Below are 23,447 nucleotides of genomic sequence, written 5' to 3' on the forward strand. Positions count from 1 at the left end.
AGGAGTTGGTATTTGAGATGATCGTAAGTGAATCGGAAAGAATAAGAAGAAGTGTGTAAATGGAGTTACTTTCGTTGTATACTTCGTAAAGAGTTACTGGAAATTTTGCAGCCCAGCCTGATCCATCTCTTTTTCTAAAATCTATTCTTGTTTAAATTAAATCTTGACCATATGCGTCTATCTTAAGCAAAACCTCAAGCACTTGGGTGCCCCGTGAGCGCCTTTACTTTGCTCAGTTACTCTGTGAACGCTGGTAAATCACCTCCTTTTCAGACATTAATAAGATATCACCTGATCAACAGAACCTTTAGTTAAATATCTGTGTATGATGAAATATTTCTTGCTAATTTTTAAAGGTGGTAAAGAAGAAGAGGGAGATTTACTAATATTTTGCGCCGTATTTGCATCACAAAAGTGGCACAAAACAGCGCAAAATCTTTTTTTCCTAATTTACTTTCCAGCGCAAAATTTTTTTAGCGCTGGAAATAATGTAAAAGTAATGTGAAACTGCGCATAGCACTGCTTCGCATTACTTCACACATTGGGACCTGCCAAGGGGGGTGCATGGGCATTCCCGTGCAACCACCCAAGATTTCTCATGCTAAACCCATTTTACCAAAATCAGTAGATTGGGTTAAGCATGAGAAAACTGCACCCTTTTAAACAAGACACAAGGAAGGAGAACTGAATTAATTTCTCCTTCCTTCTCTGACTTTGCATGTGTGCTGCACTGTGCAACATGCATGCAAAGTGGGAAAAGCCTTCCCTCATGTCTGACATAGTATTTTGTACAGGAACGGTGTCCTTCCTGTACAAAACCGATGCTGGACTCACACACACACCCTAGCGCTCTGGTGCTAAGGTGTGTGCATGGCGCACGGCTGCTGTAATCAGTGCCGACGCAAGGGAAAGGGAAGGAGAGAGCCATATCTTTGAAAATATGGTGCTCTCCTGTTCCCTTCCTGTCACGCCACACAGCGCTGCCTCGCGGGGGGAGGGCTGTGCTGCATTGTGTGGAGATTTGGTAAATCTTCCCCGAAATGTCTTTTACCACTATTGTGAATTCTCATTCCATTATGTTTCAATTTAGTAATTTTAAATATTTTTACATCCAACAGAAAACAAGCCTTGAATGTGTGAAATGACCATCAATAATAAAGCGAATGCTGTAAATCTTCAATAATAGCAGAAATATTGAGCTACAGTATTCAGGAAAACATCAGCGCAGTCGGCGACAGAGGAACCTGCACACAAACTGACAGATCCCGGATCAAGCATCAAGGGCAGTTCAGTGATTGTAAGACGCTGAGCTGTGCACCTCCATGCCACAAGACGAAGAAATGACCTTAGGAAAATTAAGGCAACAACAATAACAAACCGCCTCCTGTATAAACAAGTGTCCAATATCATGGGATCTGTATGGTGTGATTACCGCAGAGCTCTGTTTTATAAAATGATGACAAGCCATCATTCCGTGCTCTAGGAGAATTGTAAACTCTTTCCTGACAAACCACAGTAACCAGAGAAAAGCACAACAGAGCAGAGCCGGACAACTGACGGGTAAAGGAAAGAGGAGTTCTTGTAGCTACAATACAATAGACTGTCCTAATTTGCACCGGTCAGAAGGAAGATACATCTTTACCCGCAATCGTGCATAGCCATAATCCAATCTAAAGGCACAATCGCCTACAAAGACACCTTCTACGTATTAGGAGTGTGGCAAATATTTGGTGGCTATCGCATTTTTTGTGAAAACAGAAATAAAACATGCAAAATACTGCACACATATAAAGTGTGTGAGAAAAACACAAGTGCTTTATAAGCCATGTCGGCCCATCAGGAAATGCAGTCATGGGATGTAGACAAATATGTACCCGACCCACAGACACTAACCAAGAAAGAAGAATCATACACATGCAGCAAGAGCTTTAGTTTGTCATCACTACGCAAGCTTCATCAGCACATGTACACAGGACAAAAACCATTCAAGTGCAGTGAATGTGTAAAGAGCTTTAGTAGGTTATCAGAACTACAAAGTCATCAGCGAACACACACAGGGGAAAAGCCATTCAAGTGCAGTGAATGTGCAAAGTGCTTTAGTCACTTATCAAGCCTTCAAAGTCATCAGCGAACACACACAGGGGAAAAGCCATTCAAGTGCAGTGAATGTGCAAAGTGCTTTAGTAGGTTATCAGGACTACAAAGACACCAGCGAACACACACAGGGGAAAAGCCATTCAAGTGCAGTGAATGTGGGAAGTGCTTTAGTCAGTTATCAAGCCTTCAAACACATCAGCGAATACACCCAGGGGAAAAACCATTCAAGTGCAGTGAATGTGGGAAGTGCTTCAGTCAGTTATCAAACCTCCAAAGTCATCAGCGAACACACACAGGGGAAAAACCATTCAAGTGCAGTGAATGTGCAAAGTGCTTTAGTAGGTTATCAGAACTACAAAGACACCAGCGAACACACACAGGGGAAAAGCCATTCAAGTGCAGTGAATGTGGGAAATGCTTTAGTCAGTTATCAAGCCTTCAAACACATCAGCGAATACACCCAGGGGAAAAACCATTCAAGTGCAGTGAATGTGGGAAGTGCTTCAGTCAGTTATCACACCTTCAAAGTCATCAGCGAACACACACAGGGTAAAAACCATTGAAGTGCAGTGAATGTGGGAAGAGCTTTAGTTGGTTATCACACCTTCAAAGTCATCAGCGAACACACACAGGGGAAAAACCATTCAAGTGCAGTGAATGTGGGAGGAGCTTTAGTTGGTTATCAACCCTTCAAAGACATCAGCGAACACACACAGGGGAAAAACCCTATCATTGTAGTGAATGTGACAGTAGTTTTTGCTTCTCTACAGCATTAAAGGATCATCAGCGAACTCACACAGGAGAAAAACCATTCAAGTGCAGTGAATGTTTGAAGAGCTTTAGTCGATTACCATACCTAAAAGAGCATCAGAGAACACACACTGGAGAAAAACCATATAATTGCACTGAATGTGGGAAGAGCTTTAGTCAATTATCAGTACTACAAAGACATCAGCGAATAAAACACAGAGGGAAAACGCTATAATTGTTCGGAATGTGACAGTAGTTTTCGCAGCTCTTCAGCATTAAGGTATCATCAGCGAACTCACACAGGAGAAAAACCATTCAAGTGCAATGAATGTGGGAAGAGCTTTAGTCATTTATCACACCTTCAAAGTCATCAGCGAACACACACAGGGGAAAAACCATTCAAGTGCAGTGAATGTGCAAAGTGCTTTAGTCAGTTATCACACCTTCAAAGTCATCAGCGAACACACACAGGGGAAAAACCATTCAAGTGCAGTGAATGTGTAAAGAGCTTTAGTCAGTTATCACACCTTCAAAGACATCAGCGAACACACACAAGGGAAAAACTATATGATTGCTGTGAATGTTTGAAGAGCTTTAGTCAGTTATCAACCCTACGAAAACATCAACAAACACACACAGGGGGAAAGCCACTCAAGTGCAATGAATGTGGAAAGAGCTTTAGTCGACGATTAGAGCTACAAAGTCATCAGCAAACACACAGGGGGAAAACATAGAAGGGCACTGAAAGTGAGAAGTGCTTTTGTCAATTTTCAATCCCACACAGCCCTCAGTGAATTCACTCCTTCATTTAACTCACATGGAAATAATCCTAGAGCTGCAGAGATTCCGGAAAGAACTTAAGAACATCAAAAATAATATTGACCCTTGTAAATGTAAATGTAATTTGTACTTGTAAAGTGCACTAATACCCCAACTGGGGTGTCCTGGTGCTGTAACGCATACCGCTGTGGAACCCTTCCTGGCTTTCCTGTGAAATGTCCACTCCTGGGCACCCCCAGGGTGAAGCCAGTCATCCCAGCGCTGTTGGGGTCGTTGTGGAGATTAAGCAAGCTATTGCCCAGAGTTGCAGAGTGGGACCCATGATTAGAATAGGCACCGAGGCGAGAATTATCAGGTCCGAGGAAATTGAGCCCAAGACCCGCCGAGGCGGGAATTGAACCCAGGTCCCGGGCCAGACCTCTGCATCAGGGTCTGCCGCTCTAACCATTGAGCCACATTTCTCCACTTCTGACCCTTCTGAGGACATAGAAAAGAGCAAAACAGTGCAGTTATTGTGAGAGGAATGAATTACAGAAAAAGATCCAATGCAAATTATGTGGGACATTGAAATACCAGATGATAAAAGACCCGAATAGCAGTAAAGAAGTAAAACAGATAACAGTATTTGCAGGATTATAAAAGTGTTTGTTTCCAGTGATTGTTCACTTCCGTACACATAGCAAAGTGACATTATGTACCAGGATACACAGTGGGAGACAAGCACAATGTGGATTAAAAGAAAAGAAACATTGTTGATTTTTATTTGGTGAAGAAGAGATACAAAGAAAAACATTTAATCGCACCTGATCACACAACCTGTAAAAGCAACACTGAACAATACTGGGACTAACAGTGGTATTTTCAGCTAACTTGTCGGATTAGTGATAAAACCTATAAACCCAACACACCCAGAGTGGACATGTTGTCAGGGATCTGGAGATGAGAAACTTCATTGGTAAAATGCATGTATTACTATTAACAAATGCCACTGCAGTGTAGATAAAGAATTAAAGCGAAGCACAGGTGTTCAAGAAATAACCTATTTTCAGATATAAAAGAGCATATACCTTGTTTTTAAGTAACGTTTGCTGCATCTCTTACACACTGTTTTCGGTCGATGGCTCAGCTCGTGTCTCGGGCCTTATAACTAAGTGTGACCCATGGCTCCTCCCCGACTTGGCTCTCCCTATTCATTTTGTGACTTGCCAAACTCTACTTTTTACCAGAATTGAGCCACTGTAAGCAGTAGACTCTGTTTGAAGAATGTGGTGAAATAGCGAAATCCCACATCAAAAGCATATATGTGCCAGGACAATCAGTTGCACTCCCAGCAACTCATCTTCCACACTTGATTGTCCCTTGTCCTCAAATGTTCTGAAGGATTTGTCGTATGAATGCCAGAAGTGGCAGTGACATTCATGAAGCTAAAGCTAACAGGAGTGTGTGGGAAATAAAGAGGGGGAGAGATAAAGAGAGTGAGAGAGACAAAGAAATGGGGAGAAAAAGAACGAATTGGAAGGAGGGGGAACGTACGTTATTTGTACTCATCTAAAAATAGAAGAAGCAGCCGAATACATGCCAATATGTGACATCACCAGAGAAATGGGCTGAACACCTGTGAATTTAATGTTTATTTTTAATACCTATAGACCCATGTCATGCCAATAAACAGGGCACAAGTAAGGAAAATAGTGAAGGAGCCCATTATCATATGCAAATCACAGTGACGTCACAGGTAGTGACATCACAAGAAGTGATGTCAGGCCCTTATAATTTTCACGTGAAAGGTTGATGGACTGTTTTAAAAACAATAAACAAGAAACATAAAATAATGTAAAAATAAGTTTTTGGTTTCAGTTTTTATACATCATGTGTTTTGCCCACTATTAGTTTGTAACTAAACTCGAAAAAGGACTGAAAGTGTAAATATTTTTAAACAGATATGTGGAACTTGGAAATTGCATTTTTAAACAGTTTTCAGCGAATAAATAAAATATGCTTTTAATTTGCGCTTGTTTCCTGACGTTATTCTTTATCCAGCCAATGTATTAAGCAATAGAAGAACTAATTGTGTCAAGTTCTCTGTTCCTCTCTTGCGCCACTCACACAAACAAACACTCAGAGGCCTGTGTCTGCAGTGCTGGGGCACGAAGTAACAATTACCAGTTGCAGGCTAAGGAGCTATGTGGAACTGAGTCCCGTTTCTAGATAATAGTTGGGGGACCGCTTCAAACTGTGGCTACCCCCCGACTTGTGCCGTGCTGATAAAGCAATAATGAATTTGAGTAATTTGCTATGAATTGAAATGAGAGAAAGAGAAGAACAGAGCAAGGTGCAGGATATATTAAAGAAAATGAAAAAAAGAGACACAAGACTGTAACCTGTTCTGTGTACTAGCACTTTACGTAAACAAGTTGTGCTGTGCGTTGTGAACAGGCTGTCACCCCCTTTGTATGTAAATGAGCTTCTGTGACCAGACACCCCAGGCTCCCATCTCTTCTAGCGTGGATGATAATGTGAGCACTGTAAGGTAATCACAAACTAGTACTATATTGAGAAACAATCGGCTTCCAGGTCACCCAGCTGTTGTTATGCAGTTCTTTATTATTATTTTTTCATTTACAGCAATCCTCCAGGTTACTTTTTCTCAGTATTACACTTCAGGTCGCTCATTTGTCGGCATGGGTTTTGTCCTCACACTGGTCTAGGACGGGCCTTCTCAAGGTAGAAGGCAATGTAATAGGAATAATAAATCAGACATATATGAAATTGTATGTAAACAAATGTGTGCCTTTCAGTTATCAGGCACCACCAGACTTACATCTACACATGGAATTGAGCACCAAACTAAAGTGACTCCTCCCTGAATAAATATGTGCCATCAGTAATCGGGCTGATCGTTCTACTGATGCGCACAGCAAATACAGTTTCTGGCATTGTGCGCATAGGCCGAAATTTTAATTGCTGAAGTTTCACGCAGTTCCCCTGATGCGCACAGCTTACAAGGTATGTGGATATTGTGCACTGTACGCAGATCACTGAAAATCACCCTTAAGTAGTAACTAGGTCAAACATAGCTCGTACATCATGCAAAATGTCACTGCCCCTCCCTTCTTGTTGACATCTCCAGAAGTTCCTCCTCTCTCGTGGAAGAAGGTTTCCACACATTATGCTCGTGTCTGTGGCACTTCCTTAAGTGCAGAGAGGAAAGCCTCATTGTTAATGCATTGCTTGGGCTCTGAGGGACAAGAATTCTTTGAGTACCTTCCTGAACTCTCTGATAGTGACTCCGGCACTCTTAAAGAATACGAGATCTGCTTCAACAAGTTGGACTTGCACCACCTCCCCAAAGTGAGTACTGTCCTTGTAAGATATAACTTCGGGAGAAGGATGCAAAGGCAGGATGAGTCGGTCGAACAGTACATAACTACCTTGTGCACATTGGCTTCCACATGCAATTTTGGTGCCGCTTTAGAGGATCGCTTAAGAGATTAGTTCATGTTAGGATGCGCCCTCGACAAAACGAGACATGCCCTGTGGCAAAAAGACACACCATCGCCTTAAGAAGTGCTGACCATATCCAAAAGTCAAGGGCATTCAAAAGTGTGTGTTGATATTATACGCAAAGACAGTTCAGGTGATAAAAAGGAGAACATTAATGTCAAGGTGGTGGTGGATAGATTTGTTAAACCCAAATTGAGCACCACTTCAAAGCCCTTTAACACAAATAATTTTCAGAGGAAGTGCTTCAGGTGTGGCAACTCTGGCCATATGGCCAACTTTAACCCGTTGCGTGCATCGGACGGCCCCCTAACGTCACAGTGGGCATGTGCGGAGGACGACTAGGGGCTGTCCGAACTGCACCCACTCATTAATATGCCCGCACAGCGGTGAAATTTGCGCCACTGTCAACGGGTTAAAGACTGCCCAGGTTGGAAGGCCATGTGCAAAAAGAGAGAAAAGGTCACGTATCAAAGAGCTGCAGATCGGGCCACGGGCATAAAAAAGTCAGGGAAGTTTATCTTTATGAAGAAGATTTGGAAGGAATCAACGTTCTCCCTGTCACAGGGAATGCTAGAGATGGCCCTCAGGAGCTAGTTTTGTTCAATGATGCTCCAGTGAGCATGCTCTTCGACTTTGGGGCCAAGATACTGCTAGTCCCCAAAACATTTTATGAGTGTAATCTGCTGGGCAAACTCACCCTGTTGAAGCCAGACATTAGACCAAAAGGTTAAGGTATGGTGACTATTGAGTTGCTGGGTTATTTCTGGGTCACAATTGATTTCAAAGGGAGAGTCATCCCTGGTAAAATCTATGTCTCGATGAAGCAGGACTCGCTCATAAGTTGCTTCCATCAACGTGATCTACATAGCTGCCTTTATCCCAATGAGATCTGTCTGCCTAAAATAATTACCACCAGTTAGGGTTGTTAGTAATGCTAATCGAGACTGGATCAAGGAATTCCTTGAGGTCTTTGCTGGTGGACTGTGTTTGTTTCAAAAACTATGTACATTGGATAAAGGTCAAATCTAACTCTGTTCCAAAAACAGCTAAGGTCAGAAATCCACCTCTGTAAGCAAGGGAGAGCATGAAAGTTGAATTAGGCAATCTCTTAGCCAAGTTTATCATTCAAGAAGTTAAAGCAACGGAGTGGGTCTCTCCTGTTGTTATGGCCTGCAAAGCCAATGGGGAGGCTAGGCTCTGTGTCAGCTTGAGGGAGCTCAACAAAGCAGTTATTGTTGATCATTATGCTTTCACCCACATAACTAAAATGCTGTGTTCTCTTGAGTGGGCAAGGCATTTTTCTTCCTTGGACTTGACCTCCGCCTATCACCAGGCCGGCCTTCACTCCTCTTCAGAACATTCAGAGCATTCACACCTCTTCCCAGGACCTTACCTCCTGGATAACACCCTTTGGTACCTTTAGGTTTCTAAGAATGCCTTTCGACTGATTTCTGCAGCCTCCATTTTTTAGAGGGCGATGGAGGGCATTCTTGGAAGCCTTCAGGGTTTCAAGGTGTACCTAGATGATGTGCTCATCTTTGGTGTGGATCTTGAGGAACATAATGGGAGGCTGAGGTCAGTATTGAAGAAGTTATGTGATGCTGACCTCACCCTTATTATTGACCAGTGCAAATTTGATGTCAAAGAATTAGAGTACCATGGGCGTTTTGTGTCCGCTGCAGGCATCAAACCTAAACACTCATTGGTAAGCACCATTTTAATTTGCACAGCCCTTTGAACAAAGAAGAGTTTGTAAAGTTTCTAAGCATGGCTGAATTTATTACAAGTTTGTTCCGAACTTTGCAGGGAAAACCTCTTGTTTGAGGTCTCTCCTCAAGAAGGGAGGCACATGTGTTTGGTCCAAGGGCTGTGAGGAAGAGTTTGAGTGCATTAAGAAACATCTGAATGAAGCACCTTGTCTAGGAAGGTTTGACCCCACAAAGGAATCTTATCTCATCACTGATGCCAGCTCAAAGGGGTTAGGAGCAGTTCTTTTGCAAAAGGTTGATGGGGAGGTTAAAATGATTATTTTCCTCTCTAGGCCCTTGAGGTGTGCTGAATGCAACTGTTCTGTTGTGGAAAAAGAAGCTCTGGGTTTTTCCTGGGCGGTGCACAAGCTGAGAAAGGATTTGTGGGGGAAAAGGTTCAGAATTCGTACTGACCACAAACCTCTTAGGGAGGTCTTCTCCAAGAAAGGCATTGACTCTGTCTCCCATGGGATACGGAAGTGGGTTGTGGCTCTACAGTTCTGGCACACCGTCTGTCAAGACTCGTGGTGTGGAGTATGAAATGACAGATGATGTTGAGAGGTTTGGAGGTGAATAATTGGAGGAAGGAATTAATTTGTGTGTGATTAGCGAAGGGTTGATTTCAGAGAGAGAGTGGAGGGAACATCACATGATCGATTTAGACTTGCAGAAAGTCCTCACCTTGGTCAAAGGTGGTTAGTGTGAGAAGAAGGACTGTGAGGAGGTCCTCTAAGGCTTTTGGCAAGTTAGGGAAGATCTGGCGGGGGAGGATGGTCTCCTCGTGTGTGGTAGTAAGTTGGTTGCACCCCTTGCACTAAGGGATAAGCTAGTAAAGACTGCTCACACCTCGCACATGGGCATTGCCAAGACAAAGCAAAGTATCAGGTAAGAATATTGGTGGCCTGCCATGGATGTACATGTAGAGAGGTTGGTGCGTGAATGTGCTGAATGTGCGTGTTATGACAGGATATTGAAGTGCAGGACTCAACCCATGGTTATTAGAGAACAGGCTAATGGTCCGTGGTGGACACTTCTATAGATATTTTGGGACCTGTGAAGTTGAAGACTCAGGATCTCTATTTGATCGTGTGTATTGATATGTTTTCCCATTGGCCTGATATCAAAGGTGGTTTATTCCGTTGAGTCTGGTGAAGTGATTGAGTTTCTAGAAGAGTTATTTGAACGTGAGGGTTTCCAGTTAACACTCTTGTCAGACAATGGTGTTCAGTTCACAACCTTAGTCATGGAAGAGTTTCTGAGTTCCAGGGGGATCAAGCATAAGAAGGCGTCCCTGTACCATCCACAAAGCAATGGTGTGGTGGAAAGGTTTGTCAAGGTTGTTAAAGAGACTCTGCAACAAGCTTTTGTCTGTGGTGAAAGTTGGGAGATGGCCATGAGGAAGTAGATTAGCGAGTATAGGTTCACTTCTTGTTCGTCCACTGGTGAAATTCCCTTTTGTTTATTTAAAGGAAGGGTCCCCAACATGGAGGTCACTCTGTTGTGGGTAATGATCAAAAGAACCTTAGTGGATGAAAAGGTGGGTTTTAGAACTGGGGGTCTCAGACTCTCTAGTCGGCAATGGCTTGCACCTTTGTCCAAATAGGGACCCTTGATTCTAGTCAGAGTAAGGGAGTGACACTCATAAAATAACCCCTGCTCAACCCTGTGGTACCTTGTCACGAGCAGGAAGGTTTATCTCAGAGGCAGTGTGTGAAGCATTTGTGAACACTTACAGTAATACAGGGAAAACACTACAGATGTACACCACACAGGTTTTATAAAAATAAGTATTCTTAATATAGACTTAACACAAGACTCAAATGACAAAAATCCACAATACTGTAAGCAGAAATAAGATGGTAGAAGTAGCTCAAAAATAGGTTATTCAATTAAACGCAGTTTTTAGCAACAGACGAGTTATCACAACGTCGAGGTCAAAGAAATCCCAAAGTACGGCGCCGACCGTGAGGTGCAAGGCTTTGAGCGCGTAGTCAAAACAGACCCACAAAGAACAGTACCTTGGGAAAAGTGAAAACAAAGACAGCTCGCAGCGTAGTTGGCGCTGTGCTGCGTCGGTTCCTTGTTTCAGGGGAGGTGACGCGTCAGGTCCTCGATGCTTGCACAAAGCAGGGGAGTTGGTTCCTTACGATAGCGCCAAAACCACGGTTCTGTACAATGTCACGATGTCGATGGATTCTTGACCACCCACGTCGAGGATCGGCTCCACAATGATGTCGGCTTTGGAGGCGATGCAGCATAGCAGCTGGCATCGGGTCTACGTCACAAAGTCGGAGCAGCGCTCAGGGCTTGTGGCAGGTTACGATGTCGCTTGTTGGTGTCGATATGGCACGGCGGCCGGCGTCGGCTCGACGTTGTAAGTCAGAGCAGCGCTCACGGCTTCGATGCAGATTATGGTTTTGCTCGCCGGCGTCGGTTTTTGCAATTTCCTTCTGTAGCAGCAAGAAAAGAAAGTTCCAGATGGGGTGAAGTCTTTGTATCCCTGAGATTTCAGACAGAAGGCAAGCTCAAATTCTAGCCATTAGAGATTTTCTGTAAGATGATGAAAGTTTCAATAAAAGTCTTTTCTCCTTTCCGTGGCAATAAAGAAACCACTGCAGGCCATCCCCAGCAAACAACACACTGGTATAGGGGTAGTCAAATAACTCCTGCTGATTCTCTTGTTCTTCTCCTTGTTTCCCAGAAGGGATCTAAAGTTCTGGGGTCTAGGTCCCCCTTTTTATACACACAAATCCTTTGTCTCTGAAGGCAGAGAGTGTCTGTACCTAGTATAAACCAGTTCTGGGTGCATCCTGCTAGTGCACAGCTTCTTCCTTTGTCGGGGTGGGCCAGGGTCATCAGACACACCACAGGAGGTGGAGCCAGCATTGTGGAAGGCAGACACAGCCCTATTCAGGCCCAGGTGCTACTTCCCCCACCACTCTACATGCAGATAGGTCTATTCAGCCCAGTGCTGACTCACCCTGTCTCCTGGAGCCCCCTCAGCCCCTGTCACTCACAAACCAGACATGGAATACACAGCCTTGCAGAAGCAGGCTTGGATGGTTAGGCAAGAAAATACCTATTTCTAAAAGTGGTAGTTTCAAACACAGAATGTTTAAAACCAACTTCACTAAAATATGTATTTTATCATACTGAGTTCAGGCATATTAAATTCGTTTTTCTACCATGTTCCTTGGGATAGTTAAGATTATAAGGTGTTATAACCAAACTGCCATTCTGGCCATTCTTGCAGTAGTGAAAAACAAAATTGGCTGTAATTCACTACCAGGACATGCTACACACATCAGTACATACAATGCACCCTGCCCTAGGGCCTACCTTACGGGTGGCTAACATGTAGAAAAGGGACGGTTTAGAGACTGGTCAGTGGGTGCATTTTATAAACAACATAAGGCCTCACCTAAAAGACACTTAGTCCTAACGTAAATAACAAATCCAGGGTTTTCAATACTCTTCTCAATTCCCTCAAGTGTGTACAGTTCAACTACTCTTGTTTGTCACAGTGTCTCACTAAAAACAACAACTGCTACCATCCAGACTCCCCACCTTCCAGCAGTAAAAAAATGTGAGAGAAGGGAGAAAGTACCTCATGGTAGAACCGCCAACGGGGTTTCTGACTAACAATCGCCAGCTTACCCACTTCTCATCATCGGTAACTCTCTCTCTGAGTGTGTAAGAAGTAAAGAAAAGACAGGAAAAAACTGTGTTTGTTCTCCTTTTCGAGAACCACAAAAAAGTGGTGACACAAGTGATAGTGAGACAAAATAACCGTGCTTACTATTGTGTATATGTGCCCAATGAACCCCTGTGAGAAATAATGAACGTAATTCTGTGAGTGGGTGCACTTACCAAGTCCACATGGCAGTACTAGACTGCATACAGGCTCTGCAATGGCAGGCCTGAGACACACTTTACAAGCTGTTTCTGTGGGTGGCACAATCAGTGCTGCAAGCCCACCAGCAGCATTTGACTTACAGGCCCTGGGCACACGCAGTGCACTGTACTAGGGACTGACATGTAAACCAAATAAGCCAATCATAGAGTCATTAATCCATGACATCAAATTAACATAGGGAGCACTTGCACTGTGGCACTGAATAGCAGTGGCACAGTGCTCACATACAATGCACCCTGCCCTAGGGCCTACCTTAGGGGTGGCTACCATGTAGAAAAAGGAAGGTTTAGGGACTGGTCAGTGGGTGCACTTACCAAGTCGACATGGCAGTACTAGTGGAAGGGAGTCTCATGCCAATGCTACCAGGTCTAACACTGGGCAGTATTGAGGACTGGAAAGAGAGAAAGAGCTGATGAAAAAAATACAGATCTTGTATGATAAAAGGAGGGCTGTAAAGAGAACAGTGGTTGACGGGGGAGACTGGGTCAAGATGAAGTCTCCCAGATCCAAATTCAGTCTTCCGTTTAAGGGTATCAAGGTTTTCAAAAATGCAATAAAGATGAGTGAGCCTGATTCGGGCTCTGAGGTGGAAGACCCTGTTGCAGGAGAAAGGGGCTCTGGGCCACTTCACTTGAAATGTATTCCCCGATGTTTTGCACGGTTGTGTTTATTAAAGTGAGCTCTTTCCCATTTGCCATGCACCCCAGTTTTCTCTTTGCCTATAAAATCGCTTTGTTGTGTTCTTCAAAGATCGTAACTGCATTCTCTATTATGTTCTTTGTATCCTTTGCATTCATAGTTAAGTTTCCTTTTATTTTCTTTAAGTTTAGAATGTGTGAGGGGGATAAGGTGTGTCGTCCTGTGTCATGATACTCTGGAATGTGAGGATGGGTGCTGGGCCTTGGGCTGGGATAGAGACATTTGTCATTCGGTCTCAGCTTGATGATGGATGGGGTCTCTGTAGCTGTGATACTTAAATAAACCTTTCTTGACCCCCGTATGATCTACTCTGCTTTCTGGAGGGACACGCTTCCACAGACGTCCATGGTAAATCTAGCAGCGCACAACCCACTGAGCATTCCTGCATGCTTGGTACTTGATGGCAAAGGTTTATTGTCAGCGGTTTATGCCATAACGCCTAAAACATTGATATTTACAGCACGTAATAAAACAATCACAATTCTTGTTAATTTAAAACGACTTAAGCACAGATCATATAAATACTACACTTTGCGCATAATCCATGATCTGACGTGAAGTGCAAGTGTAAACGGATGACATACATCACTATTAAAACCAATCAATTAGATAGAGCGGTCATTAGAACTTACAAAGTGTCCCAACTAACAAGCGCATACCGAGGTACACCGGCGTCTCCGTCTGCTTGTTGCCTACTCAGAGCAATTAAACCTATTAGGAAGCCTGAAAGCTGTCTTATAAACAACAGAAATAAAACAAGAGCACATGCCTGCTGCACATTATCTATTATCTATTATGTTACAAAAACAAGGATTTGACCAAATAATTACAGTTTTGCTGACAGCCCTATGGAAATTAACCCTTAGATATGGGCCAATAGACGTCCAACACCCAAGCGAGCATTTTATAAAGTGCAGGTGCAAGTAGAAATGTGCAACAATACCTCTCAATGCTCTGTCCAGTCGATCGATAAGGGGCTCCTGGTCGTCCTTTTTGCCCTAGTGCCTTTAATACCGGAGTTGAGCCACACTCCAGTTTATGGGGGCAGATATATCAAAGGATGACCACAGCCCCCAGAAACAACTCGGAAAATGGCAAAGCCATCACTACAGTTGGTTTATGGTTTGCACCCACTTCCTTTGCTGCTGTTTGTAGTAGGTCTGCATATGCGAAGCAACTGCCTGGCAAATCTCCATACGATCAGTTCTATAACATAAGAAAAGTGCTGCACTGCAGCATCTCAGATTACGTTTTAGAAGAAGAGGACGTAGGTAGTACCTTTGGATTTTAAGCGACATATCACACAGCAGCATAAAACACATAAATGAATCAAGGCCCCCTTATGTACTGGCACACATGTTAGATCCGCCTCCAGGGGCTTTACCCATGATTTAGCAAAGGCACCCACCTGAAGAGTCCCTAATCTGAACATGAGATATAAAGCCCTTTTCTCAGGAGGGAACAGCGCTCCCAGCGCGGTTCACATTTTACTTTCTGGTAATTAGTCGGAAGGATACCTTTCCTGGATTCTTGCTTGCGCCACATGAATGGGCAATATTTCTTTTTAACCAGTTCTATGGTTGCCTTATTCATCAGTTCCAGGTTATTCTATTGCTTTACTCAACTAGTGTATGTTAGAAAGTTCATAATGTACTTGAACCAGGGTAAACTATTGTAATCCTGCATCGTCGCAGTTCCTTCCGGACCATTCTATATGAGGGAAGAGCTGGAGTCGACCACACTCGCACCCGGTGTCTTACAGGGTGAGATCCTCCGGTGAACCCCAGCTCAGCTGTTAATACTGTCATTGGGGTGCCAGGACCCAGGATCAGTACACATAACAAGAAGATGTTTCACAGTTTTTGAACAGCGTGAACCTTCGTAAAATCCCACAGTTAGCACCATAAGAGCAGGCCACCCGTGCATTTGTCTTGAATGTGTCAGTGCTAGTTTTATTGGTCTCTTGCTGCTTGAGTTAGCAAAATGTAGAATCGTGGCGACAAGTTTGTTTCCGGCTTCGCCAGATGAGCTTTCCAATATAAATGGTCATCCATTCGTATGCCGAGGTAGCCATGTTTTAATTAGCTAAGTTGGTTTACTATCAATCCTGAATGTCAACAATAACTTTGATTTAGGATTAATGATCATATATTTTTCTCTTTATTGATTATTAACTTCTGTACTTTAGAGAATAGCTCGAAGCCTTCCAAAAGTTGATGCATTGATTTTTCAGTATGCGCTAATATTACTGTATCATCTGCAACCAGCGGATCGGAATATTCTCCTTCTCCAATATCGGAACATGGAGACCAAGATTCCTGAGAGAATCAGTTCCATTGATGTGAATGTTGAATAAAGCTGGGGCAAGTACGCAACCCTGCCCAACGCCAATGTTTAATTTAAACTTCTCTGTGCATTCTGCTTTTACACTGAATCTTACTCTGGAATGATTGCCGCGGGGCAGATCCTTTCGGATACTCAAATAGTTGCTTGGGAACTTCCTTCCTCCAGAAGACTCCGAAGGATGGAGCGGCAACAGAATAGAATCCTATTTTTAGGTCTCCAAAGACCACGAAGAGCGGGGAGTTTCCAGGGACACGTACTTCATACAGATCATGTACAACCTCAGAGCCGGGTCGATTCTACTTTGGCCTTTTCAGGATCCGGCCTGAAGTTTAAAGAGAATATAGTTCTCCTCTGTCCAGGTCTCGAGTCGTGACTGTAAGAGTTTCCCAAAGATTTTCCTGATGTTGTCTAGGAAGGAAATTAGCTGATAGTTGGAGGGGTCATCTTGCCCCCCTTTCTTGTGAATCACCATAGATATGGAAGACTTGCATGGTTCTGGAACCAAACCAAGAGTCGTTACGGTGCTAAATAAAGCTGTTAAAGAACCTGAAGCACTGAACGTCTGAACTGGCCATCCCTCCTTTCCTCTGAATCCATGCAATAGCGCTTAGTGGAGGTGTGGAGGAGGGAAGTCCATGTTACCGCACAGTAAACAAAGTCATGCTATCAAGAGTACAAAGGTATGCCCAAACTAGTAGACCAGGGACCTGGGGGAACAGCAGGTAACCAGAAACAATGCTTCGCTGTAGACTGATTTCTGAAAAATACCAACTCTGACTGTGTGGATGCCGCCGCTCTCCACGAACGGTTCATTAACCAGAAATGTACAGTTTTGACATTTGCTGACACGACTTCGACAATTTGGAAAATACAGTTAAAAAGCAAAGATCGAACAATCACACTTGATTCAATCTATTCACAGAATTTAGCAGATTATCCCACCCACCTGTAGGATCATGAGACCACAATGAGCGAGACCTGATTACCCCCCCCCCCCCATCGTAGGATCATGAGACCACCATGAGCATGACCAGAGGAATCCACCCGTAGGATCATTAGACCACCATGAGTCAGGCCAAATTACCCCACCCGTAGGATCATGAGACCTCCATAGCGTTTGAGCAAGAAGCAACAGCTAAGACGCAGACGTTCGCTGTATCTGAAGTCCACAGTGGCGGGTCGAGGAGATGTGGTCATGGAGTGACTCGCGTGTATTCTCTTCCTCAGCATTCTCTTTTTTGTGTTTTCTTTCCTTTCATTCTTCTCCTTCCTGCCTGTTTTTCTTCTTCCCCTTACCCCGCCCGATTGCCCTAAATTCTTTCATTTATCAACCAAGGGGTAAGATGTTGATTAAAGCTTAATTTGAGCCCGTGGTCGCAGGTGGGGCCCATCTGCACTCTCGTTTTGGAGGCCGGCACTTATTTTCCCTCATCAGACTTTGACTCATAACAAGGGAGTGAAAAACACATGAGCGGGAAGAAAGAGGAAGAGAAAGATGAAAAAAGTGCCAAAGCGAGAATGCAGGGACCTACAGGAGTGAGATAAAGATGCAGAGAGTGTCAGGGGTGGACTAAAGAGCCAAGAGGTGGAATCAAGAGTGAGATGAAGGTGCCGAGATTGTCTGGGGGTGGATTAAAGAGCCATGAGGTGGAATCAAGAGTGAGATAAAGGAGCCGAGAGTGTCTGGGGGTGGATTAATGAGCCATGAGGTGGAATCAAGAGTGAGATAAAGGAGCCAAGAGTGTCTGGGGTGGATTAAAGAGTGTCGGTGGTGGATTAAAGAGTCATGAGGTGGAATCAAGATGAGATAAAGGAGCTGGGAGTGTCTGGGGGTGGATTAAAGAGCCATGAGGTGGAATCAAGAGTCAGATAAAGGAGCCAAGAGTGTCTGGGGGTGGATTAATGAGCCATGAGGTGGAATCAAGAGTGAGATAAAGGAGCCAAGAGTGTCTGGGGTGGATTAAAGAGTGTCGGGTGGTGGATTAAAGAGTCATGAGGTGGAATCAAGATGAGATAAAGGAGCTGGGAGTGTCTGGGGGTGGATTAAAGAGCCACGAGGTGGAATCAAGAGTGAGATACAGGAGCCAGGAGTGTCTGGGGGTGGATTAAAGAGCCATGAGGTGGAATCAAGAGTGAGATAAAGGAGCCGAGAGTGGCTAGTGGTGGATTAAAGAGCCATGAATCAAGAGTGAGATAAAAGAGCAACCCTTGACCCTGATCCAGGCAGGTCGCTCCCCACGCCGCACAGCTCAACCTGTCTGTGCCCATGTCCCTGATCTCGCTTCTGCTGCGAGTTCAAGATCCTCCTCCACCCGCAGGCTCCCACCTTCCCCTCATCCCTGGTGGCCCAGTGGTGAGCCGTAAGTATCTGTGTGTTCGCTCTGTTCCTTTTTCCCTGTTATTTGTCTGCTGTTGTATTAATTTTTGCGGTATCTGTTACTCACTGTTATATTACTTTTTAGTATTCTGCTGCTGTATTATATTGTGCCCACTGTTGTATTACTTTTTTGAATTCTGCTGCTGTATTATTTTGTGCCCACTGTTGTATTCCTTTTCTTTGTATTCTTTGCTTCTGTCCCCATTTTTCGCTCTGTAGCTCTCCAGCATTCCAGCCTTCCTCTCCCCTTCCCGCCGATGCATCCCCTGCTACTCCCTCCCACCTCCCCTTCTAATGGCGGCCGTACCGAAAGCATGCCAAATGTAAACCTGCCTGCGCTCGTCCGCGCCTGGACCGCACCCAGCGCCAGACCACCTGGCAACCCCGAATACCACTACAACGCAAGCACCCTCCATGCACTCAACATCGACCGATTATACACCTGCTTCCTGGCCACCCCAATGCGCACCCAAGGATCCTTCTCCTGCCGGAGCTGCAGCTTCACCAGCCTTCAATACGCCACCACCTCAGATGCATACTACTCAACACCCGCTCCGCAAGCATGCCATTGCACTCTGGGACCTACCTGGCTCATTCTCTACGGACAATACCTACCTGACGGAGACCTGGATGAACCCTTCCCCTTCACCCGTCATCGCCATAGCCATCCCGGACGGCTACTAGATCACCCGCAGGGACCGTACCAACAGAGAAGGAGGAGGAATCACCATCATCCACAGGAACACCCTCAGAATCTTGACCAGCACCGCCGACACTCTCAGGGCCTCCGAACACCAGCATTTCCAGATCCACATCGACCCCAATACCACCATCAGAGGAACCCTCGTCACCAGGCACCCCGGCCGAAGTGCAGCGACTCCATCCCCGACTTCGTCAGCACGCATGCCCTTGCATCCATGGACTACATCCGCCTCGAAGACCTGAACTTCCACCTCAACAGCAGCTCTACCACCCTGCTCGACAACCTCGACAACCTTGGACTCAAACGGCTAGTCACGACTCCCACCCACTCCGCCGGACACATGCTCAACAGCATCTTGTCCGCCAGCAACTATGTCACCTTCAACCACACCACCAAACTCGACTGGACCGACCACCGCTGCATCCACTTCACCTTCAAGAAACCCACCATGCACCACCACACACAACGGACCCCACGCTGCAGCTGGAGCAAAAGTCACCAAAGACCAGCTAATCGCCACCCTTTCCCGAAACCCACCAACTGACACCACCGACACCAATACAAATCAAAACACAATGGTTCAGCACTCCACAGTGAATAATAATGAGCCAATACATTTTGAAGAATTTTTCCTTATTCCTTATTTTTCCTAATACAGAGAATGATTGACCGTTCCAAAACGGCGCTATAAATTGGACTTAGTTACACGTTCCTTTCCCTTTGTATACAACGGACATGCCTTGATTCCTAACTTAGAAAAGTACTTAATCTTGATGAACCGTTCCCTTTAACCTCTTTAAATGACATCTATATGGATATATTCCTAACTTAGAAAAGTACTTAATCTTGATGAACCGTTCCCTTTAACCTCTTTAAATGACATCTATTTTGTGTGCCTTAATCGTACTACATGTATATATGTCGACTTCAAGATGGCGACTCTAATCGAGTGGTCTCGTTACCACTTGGAAGTTGATCAATCACAGCTGAGTGCAAATTGCGGGATATTTAAACCTGCGATACTGAGATGAGTGTGTATCGACTTTTCCTGAAAGCGGTGACGTGTGAAGGATGATACTATAAAGAACAAAGGAACCCACTAGGTAGGCAAGGACCTGGGGTATCAATTTTACGAAAAACAATGGCCCTTGACACAAAGATAGAAGGGTATAATAATTTTAGGCCACAATGTGCACTATAATGGCAAAAAAAGTCCAGCCGGACTTGCAAAATGTATTCAATAATTCATATAACCAGTTGAAAAGGAGCAATAAAACAGTGGGACACAGTCCTGTATCCACAAAGCTTACACAGACTCAGGGACAATACAGACATATACAAATACATCAGGCATGTAAACGAGAAATAGAGCAAGAAGGGGACTCTGTAATATACTTGCTTCACATATGTGGGGAACAAAACATATTATGCACATAATAGAGAACTAGTGTTAAGCCCACATATCATGTCGACGGCGTTTCGATCCTTTCATGGATAACGGATCATCATCAGGACTACCATTGTTTGCCTGATAAAAGCATCAAAATAGTGAGTGGGACATGGAAATTCCAATGGTGCTCGGGCAGACGTGGTCACGGCTAATTAACCGAGGTGCGTCAGGGCGCTTGTATCTGCGTCAACAATAAAAAAGCTGAGCGTAGAACAAAGGGTAGCTGTAGACTGAATATCTCGAAGAAGGCTTCGTAGGTCTTGAAATAACCTAAAGCATCACGGGATCGGGCAACTGTATGCCGGTCATGGATTGCTGAGCGTCCTGTGGTCTGCAGCGTGGGTCTTGTGGAGACCAGAGTGGTAATGCTAGAAGGGGTAATGCATGGGCACTTCTAGATTAGTTGAGGGATAGCGCTAGTGAGGTAGATATGAGGTCGTGAGCGGCAATCCAATTAGGTAATAGCCCGCAACTTCAGCAAGGAATTAAGCTGAGTCGGTACCTGCGTTCGTGGTAGAACGGCATGAAGGCGTCCGCAGGACGCTCAGCAATCCATGACCGGCATACAGTTGCCCGATCCCGTGATGCTTTAGGTTATTTCAAGACCTACGAAGCCTTCTTCGAGATATTCAGTCTACAGCTACCCTTTGTTCTACGCTCAGCTTTTTTATTGTTGACGCAGATAGAAGCGCCCTGACGCACCTCGGTTAATTAGCCGTGACCACGTCCGCCCGAGCACGTCCGCCCGAGCACCATTGGAATTTCCATGTCCCACTCACTATTTTGATGCTTTTATCAGGCAAACAATGGTAGTCCTGATGATGATCCGTTATCCATGAAAGGATCGAAACGCCGTCGACATGATATGTGGGCTTAACACTAGTTCTCTATTATGTGCATATGCATAAGTATATTACAGAGTCCCCTTCTTGCTCCATTTCTCGTTTACATGCCTGATGTATTTGTATATGTCTGTATTGTCCCTGAGTCTGTGTAAGCTTTGTGGATACAGGACTGTGTCCCACTGTTTTATTGCTCCTTTTCAACTGGTTATATGAATTATTGAATAAATTTTGCAAGTCCGGCTGGACTTTTTTTGCCATTATAGTGCACATTGTGGCCTATAATTATTATACCCTTCTATCTTTGTGTCAAGGGCCATTGTTTTTCGTAAAAGTGTGAAGGATGATGACACTATTTTTAAGTAAGTGAGGACCTTAAGGGTGGGGATGTATTTTGACTTAAAACAGGCTCCACTTATAGTAGACTAGTCTTTAACTTTGCCATGAGCATTATATATTACGAAATAGAACCAATCTTGGGAGCACTTTGCTTCATTGTTGGGTGTCCCTATTGCTTTGGAATCCAACGGTCCTGTTTAAATAGTTGCTTCCTTTGGTACTCTATTTTTTATCTAGAATTGTCTTTAACGTGCATTTATGTGCAGGTTCGGGGTTACAAATTAGAACCAATGTCACCACGAACGGAGCTTGCTTCACAGCAAAGCGATATGTCTTGGAACACAACTCTGTTAACACTGAGTGTTCCCACTGATTTGGACCACTTTTATAAGTGGTTGTTTGAGCACGGGCTTCTTATATTTTATGATCGTTTTGTAAGTCGCGGCCATTCTGGAATTGAAAACATGACCGGTGAAATACTAGTTGAGGGCGGTGCGAATTGGTGCACCCGGGGGATCTCCTGGAGCTTGGTTGCCCATGTTTTGATGCGGGTCCGCCCGCCGGCGGCTGTGGAGCACGTAATATGCTCTGTGGCCGCTGGTGGGACCCTTGTTTGATCGCGGGTTTCTTGGGCTCTTGGGACTGTCCATGGATGATCGAAGGAGCAGTGCACCCTACATCTGATATTTCCTGATCCTTATCATTACGTGATGGGTAACAACACACGTTTGGTGGCTCAGTCCTTCTCTATGCTTTTAACATAAATATGTGTAGGACATATAATGCAAACAAGTCTATACACGACTTTATTTATTTATCCTTTTACAAAGGGGGATTACAAGCGCCACAATGACTGGTTGAGAAACCTGGAACAATCCAAGGAACCCGTTGTTGCTAAACATATTGAAGCAAATAATCGAAGGACGTACAAATAACATATTGACAAGGTATGTAGAAACCTTAGTGTTGAATACTGGGACAATCATAATGTCCATAAAATATCAGTATGAGTAAGAAGAACATTCCTCTCTATACACTAGGTGGCCATCCCTGCACACTTTTGCGTCTCTGAACCATTACATCCATGAATGCACCTATTGGTCGTTAAAATCAACAGTTGACATCTATTCACTACCTTTGGTAAGCAATGTTTTAAAAATCTGAAATTAGAATAACGTAGAAAATTCTAGGATCAACATAGTATCTACTTGATAAGTAAACATAACATACATATGTATGATTAGCTCCTTCCCATTGGAAATGTAAAGACAAAGAAATATGTAAATAGGCTCTCTTTCTCTCCTTCTGTTAAATTCTGAAATATCACTGTGCTCTGATGTGTTTTGTAAAACGAATATGAAATCTGTCTAGTAGGTGACTCTATTCCGCTTACAATGCAAAAGTCTAATTTTTTTAACTTGTACTAAGTAATCATGTATTTTGAAGTTATGGTGTATTGAAGTATTAAAATATCTGTTTTTTATCTGTAAATAGTGGTTTGTAATATGTATATTTCTGTATATTTAATTTTGTAGCCCTGAAGAAGTCCTCTGGACGAAACGCGTTGGCTACGCTTTGCATGAAGAAATAAGAATAAAAGAATTTTTTAAGCCCTACTGAACGGATTCTTCAAAATTTATTGGCTCATTATTATTCACTGTGGAGTGCTGAACCATTGTGTTTTGTTGTGAAATTTGGGGTGAATTCCCTGGGAAGCCTAGGGGTATGTGGCTTCAGGTTCTTGCACCCATACTCATTGTACACAAGAGACCAAATTGTAGATAGGTGCGGTCATATTGCCTTGTACCCTTGATTCTTTTTTGTTGTTTAAACCGACACCAATACTGCTACCCGCAACCTCAGGCAATAGATTGACGACTGTCCCAACACTCTCGC

At 44.0% G+C, this 23,447-nt stretch overlaps 1 pseudogene; it reads left to right on the plus strand.

Annotated features, from left to right (window-relative positions):
• Window positions 1-5,571, plus strand: part of LOC144806567 (uncharacterized) — a 55,809-nt pseudogene extending 50,238 nt beyond the window's left edge.
• Window positions 5,572-23,447: the final 17,876 nt, after the last annotated feature.

This window comes from Lissotriton helveticus (assembly GCF_964261635.1).
Source record: "Lissotriton helveticus chromosome 1_1 unlocalized genomic scaffold, aLisHel1.1 SUPER_1_unloc_88, whole genome shotgun sequence".
Taxonomy (NCBI): Eukaryota; Metazoa; Chordata; class Amphibia; order Caudata; family Salamandridae; genus Lissotriton; species Lissotriton helveticus.